The sequence below is a fragment of the Callithrix jacchus genome, chromosome 7 (genome assembly GCF_049354715.1).
Source record: "Callithrix jacchus isolate 240 chromosome 7, calJac240_pri, whole genome shotgun sequence".
NCBI lineage: Eukaryota > Metazoa > Chordata > Mammalia > Primates > Cebidae > Callithrix > Callithrix jacchus.
This window is the reverse complement of record NC_133508.1, coordinates 155719679-155730493: the sequence shown is the minus strand read 5'-3', so window position 1 is coordinate 155730493 and position 10815 is coordinate 155719679. Positions and strand designations below refer to the sequence as shown.

Here is a 10815-nt window from a genome sequence, read left to right as displayed (position 1 = left end):
CCAGTAGTGGGAATGCTGGATTGTATGGTAGTACTATTTTTAGTTTTTTGAGAAAACTCTATACTGTTTTCCATAGTGACTATACTAACTTACACTTCTACCCACAGTGTATGAGAGTTCCCTTTTCTCTGCTTCCTCATCTGTATTTGTTACTTTTTGTCTTTTTTTTTAATAATAGCCATTCTAACTGAGGTGAGATGGTTTCTCATTATGGTTTTGATTTGGATTTCCCTGATGATTAGTGAGGTTGAACATTTTTTCAAATACCTGTTGACCATTTGTATGTCTTCCTTTGGGAAATGTCTGCTCGGGTCTTTTGCCCATTTTTAATGGGATTATTTGGTTGGGGGAGAGGTTGCTGTTAAGTTGTTTGTAACTCTGATTTTTGTAGAAAAAAATTTTGAAACTTTTAACTAAAAATAATAAACACATATGATGACTGCACTTGTGTTTTTGTTTAGCTTGTGGACAAAGACTTACAGATCGGTGCAAAAAATAAATCCTCTTTTGCAGCCCAGAATTCATTGTTCAGTATGAGTTTTGATACATACTAGAACGGATATTATGATTTAATGATCATTATGATATTATCACATAAAATGATGAATTTTCTACTTTTCTTAAGAAATGTATTAATTATGTCAGCATTTGAAAGCTACCAGACTCACTTCCTAAGACATGAAAATATGGATGGCATTGTAATTTCTCGAAATTCTTGTGAAATGAGATTTTTGTGATTCTCTGCCAAACCTATCCTTATGTTTAAAACTTTTTCTATTTGTATGGTATTTCATATGAAATAATTTTTTTAATTAATAAAAAGTACGAGCAAAGACAGAGTGGTACACCTTGTTGTATTGACTATTGAGTATAAACATGCAAAGACTAATTTTTACCAGGGACATCAGCAAAGGGGAGCAAAGATGAATTCTGATGAAGTTATTTAAACGTCTGCTATAGTTACATCCTGAAAATGAAAACTGTGGTATATTGTTATCATTCACTACTGGGACAGACCAATATGCAAGTCTAAGTTTATTTTTCTTTTTCCCAAAAAAGTAATAAAAGTATTATTTCATTGCTTTTCCCTTCATTGCACTGTAACATGTATTTTGTATCTTATTATTTATACATTATTAACATGACTGTATATCACAGTCTAATACATGTTTTCACTGTTTGCATTTCTTTCCTGGCATCATCTTCGTTCATATTATCTGTATTTCATGATTATTATTGAAAATAACTTTGTTGGTGGCATGTTACAAAATGATTCACTCCAGGTATTAATATGCCAGACATCTCACTAGTTGTCTGATCCAGGGTACATGATTGATCAAACTGAGGCCCCTCCTCTCCCTCCCCGGGAAGGTGGAGCATAGCTCTGAGCATCCGGGGGCCTGACTCAATGTGAGCTGAGTCGTGTGATCAGCAGCACCATGGAGGCCCTAGAGCTGCCCTGCTCTGACCTTCCCACAACCTCCTTGGGTTGTGAGATACCCCAGAATCATTCCAGTGAACCTCTCTTCTGCCCCTTTTGCCTTTAGAACCAGGATACAGTTCTACCACTCAAAGAGCTATTTTTCCACAAAGAAGGACCTACTGGTAGAGGAGGAAGAGTGGCATGGGAAGGGTACAGCAGGGAAAGAACTCTGCCAGCCAAAGCGTCTGAAGTGCGAGCACCCATCCACGCTCCACTGCTCACTCTGCCAGGAAGACCCACAGAGACACCTGCCACCATGGAGTGGGGTGTGCGAGTGGGACACAGGGAAGGACAGGAGTAGAAAGACGCCTGAAGGGGAGGCTGCCTGTGCACCGGGAGCCCCACACCTCCCTCCCCACCGGGGAAGCCTCCTAGCCAGGCTCTTTTTTCCAGCCATCTAAAGATGTGGGTTGTGCCCTGCTGAAGAAGTGACATCAGCCCCTAGGTGGCTACTAACACTCGCAAAACATCTGATGTCCAGGTTAGATATAAGCTGTGGACATCCATAGAACGGTCTACCCGGCCTGCTTTCAGCCCCACAAGTAAGGCAAGAGTGTCCTGATTCTTGCATGTCCCCACTCCACTGACTTCAGCTAACTAATCCAGGGATGGTCTCTGACTCATGCTGAATCAATGAACTTCTTCCCCAGGAATTTTTAACTGGGCCTCGAAAAAATCAAGGTCAGACTCCCTCTCATAGGGGAAGCTATGGCCAGTCATGTTACCACTAAGCTGGATTGCAGTCACGAAGAGACAGGCAGAGATAAACAGAACAAAATAATAGGTGGCGTTTGAGTCTCTTGTTCTAGCCACATCCTCCAGCCATGGTTGTTCTACACGTCTTAGGATTCTTAGAAGAATAAATTCCTTGTTTTGCTTACTGAGGTGCGGTCCTGGTATTTGCGATCGAAGTTACACAGATTGTGTGAACCTTAAATGTGCTGGGCTACTTTTTGAAAACAAGAACAAAATTGAGAGATCAGAAAACATGAGCAGTCACCACACCGATCCACCTGCCAGCTGTGACTTGTGATTGTCATACCTGGCAGTTGCATACTTGAGACTGTGCTGTGTCTGGTTTCACTGTGCTGCCTGCACTTGGGGGACCAACCAGCTGTGGGCAGGAAGCACCTCCAGGAGAGCTGGGGCGGCTGTGCCCATCTGCAGCTTCCATGACAGTTTCATCCTCAGGATGGGGTCTAGCTGCCTCGCCCTGCTTATCTAAAGACCCCAAATACCCCACTGTTGCTTCCTGCTGGATTTCTTCTCTCCATGGTTTACCCCCCAGGGCTTACCTCTCACGGGGAGGAAACCCTCCTCTCTATCATGATTTAGTGGGAAAGAGATGATCAGCCTTCAGGGAGCTGTCTCGTGGGGTCCAGAGGAGACAAAGAAAGGAACCGATATTTCCCTGAACCTGTGATGTGCCTGGCACTCCTATGTGGGCCATCCCATGTAATCCTGATCATAACCATGTGAGTCAGGTGTTGTTATCCTCATTTTACTTGGGAACTCAACCAGAGTGTTATTCCTCTCGTGTCTGCAAATAGCACACGTCCTTGGCAGCCACCGTGCTCTTCCCCACCCATTTTTCAGCCTTGTTTTCCACACAAGCAGCAGCACAGTTAGAAAGCCAGCTACTGCTGACTCCTGAATGTTACATGCCAGGGGAAGTCTCTATTTTCATACCAAACCTGGTTTCCTGGTGGGCACACAAATTGTTGCCTGCTAAAATAGCAACTCTGGCAAAAATGTATCCAGTCTGCTTAGATATGCATCAAATTAGGAGCTGGCCTTGCAGTTAAACCAACTGACTGCTTCTAATGACCTGGAAACAAAACTCCCTTTAAAGCTACCAACTGTTGGCCTAGAATCATCAGCACCACAAGAAACATGGGGCCCAAAAGCAAAGCCTCCTGACGTCTTTGGTTTATTTCAACTCCACCCTTCTCCATCATGATTCCTTACTCTCTTCCAGCCCCTGCAGGCCAGGACAAGACTGCCTTCATGCACACACTGCATGCACCAACAGTTTTAGATGGTGTCAGGCGAGCGCAGGCTGGGGGGCATGGTCTCTGCCTTCAGGAAGAGGAGATGCTCGACTCCCGGCTGTCTCTCTTCCACGGCCCATGCTCTCTCTACACCCTCAGCCTTTAGCCAGTCAAGACCAGAGTCACAAGATCAGTTTCCATAGGCACTTCCAACAAAAATTGACAGCACTGTCATAGGGGATCCAGCAGGTCACAATAAAAATTGTTGACATTTTCTCAAACATGATGGGCTGTCTCGAAACTTTTGTGGCTGCTGTTCCATCTGGCTCAACCCTCTTCCTCCCCTGGTTCTCCGTGCAGCTCACTCTTCACCTCCTCCGGTCTTTCCCGGGGGGCCATCTTCTCAGTGAGGCCTCCCGAACCCCCTAGTTTTTGACTCAGAACAGGATTTTTAAAAAACAGAATATTTTTAGGCAGGGTATGCACTGCACCCTCACTTTCCTGCTTCGTCTTTTTCTGTAGCATTTACCATGATGCTTACTATATAATCTGCCTCTCCCATGCCTCCACCAGGCTATAGGGGCCACAGGGCAGAGATTTGTCTGTTTTGTTCCATCACGCATCCCCTGTCCCTAATATGGCCTGGCTTAGAGTAGGTGTCCAAATAAATATTCATTGTGTACCCTAAACACTTGGATGTATGACTCCTCACGACAAACCTGTTAGGTAGGTACCGTGATGACGATGATGATACAGGTACTGATGCTGCCCATTTTACAGATGAAGCTGGAGTACAGAGAGGTCAAGCTGCACAGCTAGTAAGAGGGAGCTTCCTGAACTAGACCCATGAGGTCCGGCCTCACAGCGCCGTGGCAATCACTGCAGTGCTTCTCACACTCTCTGCACAATGTGGCAGAGGCCAGTGGGAACCGCGACAACTGGAAAACGCATACCCTGCCTAAAAATATTCTGTTTTTTAAAAATCCTGTTCTGAATCAAGAAAAAAAAAATCGACTTGCCTTATTTAGCCCTCAGGCCACAAGACAGATGGGGATTAACTGAAAGTAGGCATTCTAGGCAAAAATAGGATTTTACTGGGCTGGGAAGGAAGAGAGATTTAAAGAAAGATCACCCAGCCAACCTCAGGTGTTGAGGAACCCATAGGTGTTTTTTGCTTGACTATTTTCCCTTTGTGGCAAGAAGGTCCATGCTAAGGAAGGGTCCCAGGAGAGCCATTTGAACAGTAATCCTGTGGGACCCTCTCGATCTTTTAGCAACAGAAGCAGTTAGAAGAACATGAAAGAATCCTCCTGAAGAGTTGATTGCAAGGGCCATCCAAATGACAGGCAGGCAGTGGATTGCCACAGGTTGATCCGGGACAGCAGCAGTTTCAGAGAAGGACCCAGCCACAGAGCCATGGACATGTACATTGTCCTGGCATCTTCCATGGCGTTAAGGGATCTCACCGTGTGTCCTCCTAGACCGCCCAGAAATGATCCATTTCTTTGGTGGTTGGGCAGTTTATGATTAAGACGCTACGACATCCCAGCTTGCTCCAGCCCCAGCCATCTCACACCAATTGTCAGTTCAGGAATTACTGTGTTAGCCAAAGCCTCCAGAAATGTCTTCAAACAAGGTGACTCTGAAGCCACAAATGTTCGGTGAAAGCCACAGGCTACATTAATATCACAGCCCACACTGTAGGAAAGATGAAAGAGAACCATCTCTCTTTTGTGAGCAGCTGCAGCCAAATAATGACTGGCCCAGTCTCTCCATGCAGCTGAAAATGGTTAGATGCTATCCATTCCCTCATCAGCCACTCCGTAACCGTGGGCTGAGCACCTCGCGTGTGCCAGCGCTTGCTGTGGAGTGGCACAAACAAGCATGAGGCAGGGATGTCCCCACACAGGGAGATCAGCACTGCGTCAGATGTGCAGCTGGAAGCTGTGAGAATGCAGGGGAGGCAGCCGCACCCTCTCTGAGGTATGCTGTTTACTGGGGTGAGAAAGAAGCAAATCAGAGCCAAGCTGGGTAGGGTTGTGTGAAGGAAGGGAGTCCCCGAGGGGGTGGCAGGTGGACAGGTTGGAGCAGACAGTTCCTCCCAAAACAGGACGGGCCATCAAGTCATCACAGTGTCCAGCCCTGGCATGGGATCCCCCACAGGCAGGAAGTGCCCTAGAACCCAAAGTGGAGTCCCGTTCTTCCTCCACCCAGGCTGGGATAGGAGTCCTGTGTTGGGTGACGTCCAAGTAAACTTCCTTCTGCCTGTGAAGTTTCATCAATTCCATGGAACAGCAGAAGAACCTGCCTTCGCCAAACTCTGCATCTCACTGAGCCTCTACATCTGCAAGTGGGTGCCACCAGTTTCTCTGCACACTGTGGTTAAGATCTTGCCTGGGCCCTCAAGTCAGACATACTTGGGTTAAGATTCACTTCCGGGCTGTGTGGACCTCGCAGAATTTACGCCTCTCCTGGAGTCTTTGTTCCCTTGTCAGTAAAATGGAGTGGTGTCTAACTCAGGGGATCACTGGAAGGATGAACTGAGGACAGGCAAGTGGAAAACCACACGCATTGTGTTACCACAGAGCATTCGATTAGATGTTCTACCAAGAAATGGAATAGAAAGGTGCTTTGCAAGCTAGATCGAACAGTGCGATTTATTTACTATGATTTCTGTTACACGTAAGCTCCGCGAGAGCAGGGACTTTTGTCTATTTTGGCCATAGTTATACCCCAGAGCCTAGGACAGTGAGTGGCATATACTAGGAATGCAGTAATATCTGTGGAATAGATGAATGAATGCTAGCCAGCCCAGGAAGAGGTATACAACCTGAGAACTCAGCAGGCACAAAACGCACTCCTCCTTTATCTGGCTAGGGCTGGAGGCAGCTGCTGCTCCACATGGAGCGGCCCCCAGCCCTCAAAAGCCTGACAGCTTGTGGGGTGAGAGTGTGACCCTGGCTACCTGTCTGGAGCTCAGTTCTCCCCATCCCCCCAAGACCTAACACTTCCAGAACTCTCTCTAGCCCAGCTACAGGCTGGATGGCACGTGCACATCCCTGCTACATCTGAGCTGGTCCAGGCACCTCCTCCAGGTCAGGGCTATTTTGGATCTGAGGGTGTCAGGACATAAAAGGACCAGTTTTGGAAGTTGTGGCTGAGACATGGGCAGAGAGTCCTGGATTCTCTCCCCACGTCTAAGCTGGAGCCTGAAATAGCGGAAAGATCTCAGAATAGCTTCTGGCTTCACCACAGTTCCAGGCTGGAGCATAATACACACCAGAGAGGGGCCAAATACGCAGCTTGCACACGCAGCTCAGGGCATGGGAAGGTCCTTCGGGGTGGAAAAACAAGAATCACAGTATGAAACTAGGACTGTCCATGTTCAGGGAAGAGTGGCAGCATCTTCCGAGGCTCCAGTGGTAGAGTCAATGATGGTGACTGGCATAGGCAAGGTCACGGAGCCAGCACTGTGGCCACAGCTAGTCGTGCTTAGCCCTGGAGAGCCCTGGAGAGGAAGCTTGTAAACAACCAGGGGGGTTCAAAAGTATTTGACTCAACAAGGATGTGACCTGCCACTGCCCTGAAAAGGGCACCAGGGCCTTTATAATCACCAGGAGCCTCATGCGCCCGGCATTGGGTTGTGCATGTTAAAGACCTTATCCTATTTTGTTCTCACCGTAAGTCTCAGCAAAAGGCATCATTACGCTCACTTTACAGGGAAGAGCACCGAGGCTCACAAGCATTAAGAAACTCGGCTTAGTGAGTAACTGGTAGAACTGGGATTTGAATGCTGGTCTGTGTGATTCCAAGCAGCATTTTAGCAGGGCCTTCATGAAAGGGAGACATGGTAGTGAAGAGGCTGTGATTCTAGCCCTTGGGTGTTTGAAAAGAGCCTCCTGAAGCCACTGTGAATGCTGGTGACACTACCAGGGCCCAGGCCAACAGTTTAACATTGGCAGAGATGAGGGCTGGAGAATGCTTAGCTCTCCAGATGGCCTCGCAGTCCCAACCCTACTCCTGGGGCGGGCACCCCTCTCCAGCTCCGGAGGGAGCCTGTGGGGCAGCACATCTCCTGCGGGCCCACTCCACTTGCTGCTTCTGCCTTGGGAGTCCCAATCGCTGACTCTAATGGGTGCTCCATCTCCCTCCCAAGGTCTGGGACTCTTCCTCAGGAACAGACACCCTGCCGCTTTTCAGCAATTGCCATGGTACCTGTAGAAGCGGCCGTGGGAGGCAAAGAAGGAGGAGCACGTGAGAGAAAGAACTCAGACTTAACCAAGACCTAGCTTGCCCCACCCACACTCTCATCCTGCTGCCCAAGCCCCTCAGCCCAGCCAAGATGTGAACATTCCCTGTTGCTATGCCCTCTCTCCTTCCCCTCTTAGGCACTGGCCTGCCTCTAAAACTGCGCTGGGTCGGTAGCCACCGGGGACTCTGTGGTCAAGGAGGAGGCCACCAGCAGGGAGCAGTGTGGAGCAAAATCCCATCTGCCATCTCACGAAAAGCTTTTCTTTTTCTCCTCCAAAGTCCCAGCACAAAACAGCTGCGCGTCAACATATTCCAGGGGATCCATGAGCTTTTCATGGAGAATCTTTATATTCGTTGTTTTCATTACTACGCTAAGTTAAACATTATCTGAACCATCCAGATGACAGCTTACAATTAAGGACTGCACTTCAAACCTGCCCCTGGCATTTGGCAGGAAGCAGCAGCCCTTGTATTGGCATGAGCAACCGAGTAAAAGCACAGGGCCAGATGCAGTGTGGAAATAATGAGCTTGCTCCACGTGAGGGCCACGTGGTATTGCTGTATCGCGCTTTTGCGGTTATTCAAATGGACCTGACTGGTACCTGGCGCGGCAGGCCGGATGCTGAAGAACTTGAACCCTGGCGGTCATTTTATGAGCAGCAATCATCTTTCAGCAAATCCACCTCCTTCATTAAGTCAGAGACACATTTAAGCTTATCGCCGTGATCATTTGATGATATTTAATCCGCGCAGTTATTTTAGTCTTAGAGTGGTAGAGTTTAGGAAGTTATACGTAGTTTTCTATCTGTACACATTTAAGTAACATCATAAAACGAACTTAAGTCGACGCTGATGGCCTGTGAGCATTTTTTTCTTGTAACTGACATTCCAGCTGTGATCACCCTGAAGCCTGGGAAAGGCACCCACAGCATTTAGAGAAGGCAACGAAAGAGCGGCTGTGAAGACGGGGGTGAAGGCGGGCTGTGAAGGGCGAATTCGCGTCCCCCTTTGGAGAGGTGGAAGCGGAGGATGCCATGGGAAGCAGAAGGAGCGGGTCTCGTTTGAGTTCGGCCATTCTGTAGCTGCCACGTCAATTCTCTGGTCCATGGCTTCCTTTGCATGCCTGCTTCTGCTTCCGCAGTTCAGCTGCAAGCTGCTTAGCAGCCCCTGTCACCCTTGCACCTCAGTTTATCTGCTCCCCTGAGCTGGAGGGGTCAGGGGCTGGTGGGGGGTGAGAGGGCGCTCTAATCAAGAAATAGCCTTGGCCTGCACAGTCCTGCCCGAGGTGTCCGGCTGGTGCCAGCCCTCAGCACGCTCCTCCAATTAAGCTACTGGTCACTCTCCAGCGAGTCCATTAACAGGCACCGGGGCAGCTAAGCAGCAACCCAGGGCAGGCGCTTCCTGGAAAGGGGCCAAGCCGACCGATGCTTGGTTGGATTTTCGTTCCTTACCGGCATGCGCAAGCTGCATAGCTCACTCAGACCAGAGGCTCTGCAGGTCTGCGGTGATAGGTAAGAGAACCTACTTCTTTTCAGAGGGGAGAATAAAGCCAAAGCTACTTGACAAGGGAAATTTCTGAAATCTCTGAGGCCTCCTCTCTCCTGGACAAGGGGCCCCCTGCTGCTGGTGAGCTAACATGGTCCCACGGGCGCCTTCAGGTTCAGGTTCATCCTCACCAATAATCATCATTTCTAACTGGTCTTTATAGTTTATAAAAGATGTTCAGTTCATATCTTATGTGATCATCAGAATAAAGGACTGTTTGAGAAGGAATCTGAGACCCAGGGGTTAATAACGTTTCTGAGAACACACCGTTGTAAACTGGACCGCAGAGACCAGAACCCAGGCACTGGGACCCAGAGTTGTTCTTTCCACCACACAGTTCCATTTTCACTTGCGTAGTGTACAGGGAAATTCTGCAGCTGTATCCTGCTCCAGAAACACAATCCCAGTAGTTCAGGTAGCGAGTCTCACCTTCCCGACTTAACTGTAAGGTACCAGGACAGGCGATACAGTGTGCACCTTGGTGTCACCTAAAGCACTTACACATACTCGTCAGTTTGGTTTTGACTTGAGAGAATAAAGGTAAAGTCATTTGGCCATAAGGATTTCCTGTTCCTTAGAAACATCCCCCTCTTGTCACTGACACAGTGCTTTGAATAGAGGACATGCATTTTTATTCTACAACAGGTGTGTCATCCTCTTCTAATCCTTTTCCCCGTAAGAGGGGAGGGTTGGCGGTGGGGATGTTAACCCTAAAATGGGACTAGAGAAGGAAGAAGAAAGCAGGGTAGTGCTCACATATTAAACTTTCCTCTGTAACTCCCGTGAATGTGTGAAATACACACAACCCAAGGAAACAGACTAGACTGGCGATTCTTGAAACTTTTGTTTTAAAGAAAAGGAAACTCTTTTTAAAGTGACACCTCACTTGGAAATCCAATACATGAGCAGAAAAAGCACAGGTGCTCTGGTTAAAGATAGAGGACAGGGGACGTGGGGTCCCCTCGACAGTGTCCCAAATCACCTCCCCTTGCTGGGGTGCCTTCCAAACCACCTCCTTGGAAGTGCAGGGGCTCTGCTGGGCACAGTTTTGAGAATCACCTGACCAGATCATTTACCAGCTGGGTTCCAGGGAGACAGAGATGAATAATGCCTGCTCCCTGCCAGCAATGAGCTTTCAGATCATTTCAACGCAGTGTGATAAGAACTGTGACAGAGGACGGCCTGGGTGCTAGAGAGCAGAAAACATAGTCGCCCTAGGCTGGGGCTACAAGGCCAGGGACAGGGGAGATGTCTCAAGAAGAAGTGGTGCCAGGGTAACTTGTGGAATACTTTTGTAAAACGAAAATGACATAGTTTAAGTTGAGCAATCTATGGATGCTTAAAGATCAAAATCACATTCTATGAGGTCACTGCCAAAACATCCCTGGAGGACAGCCAGGACACTAGAGGGTCAAGAAGCTGTGTCACATGAAAGGCACTGGAGGGTGGGCCTGTGTCTGACTTCCCTGCCAACCTGCTGTCCATCCACGCTACTCCCCAGGGAGTCAAATCACCTCTGGGCTTATCAGAGACTAAAACAGCCCC

The 10815-nt window shown here is 48.2% G+C and overlaps 1 non-coding gene across 1 annotated transcript; it reads left to right on the top strand.

The window, feature by feature from the left end:
- Nucleotides 1–440: 440 nt before the first annotated feature.
- Nucleotides 441–564, top strand: LOC118143493 (small nucleolar RNA SNORA40). The gene has a single exon (XR_004727702.1). It is a non-coding gene; the product is annotated as a small nucleolar RNA SNORA40 (small nucleolar RNA).
- Nucleotides 565–10815: the final 10251 nt, after the last annotated feature.